This window comes from Montipora foliosa, chromosome 13 (genome assembly GCF_036669935.1).
Source record: "Montipora foliosa isolate CH-2021 chromosome 13, ASM3666993v2, whole genome shotgun sequence".
Lineage (NCBI taxonomy): Eukaryota > Metazoa > Cnidaria > Anthozoa > Scleractinia > Acroporidae > Montipora > Montipora foliosa.
The window spans coordinates 29449373-29450508 of NC_090881.1; positions in this window are offsets into that span (position 1 = coordinate 29449373).

Here is a 1136-nt window from a genome sequence, read left to right on the forward strand (position 1 = left end):
ACTTAGTCCCAAATCTCAGAAAGCCCTTCCCAGGGCAGGGCTTTCCCAGACTTAGTCCCAAATCTCAGAAATCCCTTCCCAGGGCAGGGCTTTCCCAGACTTAGTCCCAAATCTCAGAAATCCCTTCCCAGGGCAGGGCTTTCCCAGACTTAGTCCCAAATCTCAGAAATCCCTTCCCAGGGCAGGGCTTTCCCAGACTTAGTCCCAAATCTCAGAAATCCCTTCCCAGGGCAGGGCTTTCCCAGACTTAGTCCCAAATCTCAGAAATCCCTTCCCAGGGCAGGGCTTTCCCAGACTTAGTCCCAAATCTCAGAAATCCCTTCCCAGGGCAGGGCTTTCCCAGACTTAGTCCCAAATCTCAGAAATCCCTTCCCAGGGCAGGGCTTTCCCAGACTTAGTCCCAAATCTCAGAAATCCCTTCCCAGGGCAGGGCTTTCCCAGACTTAGTCCCAAATCTCAGAAATCCCTTCCCAGGGCAGGGCTTTCCCAGACTTAGTCCCAAATCTCAGAAATCCCTTCCCAGGGCAGGGCTTTCCCAGACTTAGTCCCAAATCTCAGAAATCCCTTCCCAGGGCAGGGCTTTCCCAGACTTAGTCCCAAATCTCAGAAATCCCTTCCCAGGGCAGGGCTTTCCCAGACTTAGTCCCAAATCTCAGAAATCCCTTCCCAGGGCAGGGCTTTCCCAGACTTAGTCCCAAATCTCAGAAATCCCTTCCCAGGGCAGGGCTTTCCCAGACTTAGTCCCAAATCTCAGAAATCCCTTCCCAGGGCAGGGCTTTCCCAGACTTAGTCCCAAATCTCAGAAATCCCTTCCCAGGGCAGGGCTTTCCCAGACTTAGTCCCAAATCTCAGAAATCCCTTCCCAGGGCAGGGCTTTCCCAGACTTAGTCCCAAATCTCAGAAATCCCTTCCCAGGGCAGGGCTTTCCCAGACTTAGTCCCAAATCTCAGAAATCCCTTCCCAGGGCAGGGCTTTCCCAGACTTAGTCCCAAATCTCAGAAATCCCTTCCCAGGGCAGGGCTTTCCCAGACTTAGTCCCAAATCTCAGAAATCCCTTCCCAGGGCAGGGCTTTCCCAGACTTAGTCCCAAATCTCAGAAATCCCTTCCCAGGGCAGGGCTTTCCCAGACTTAGTCC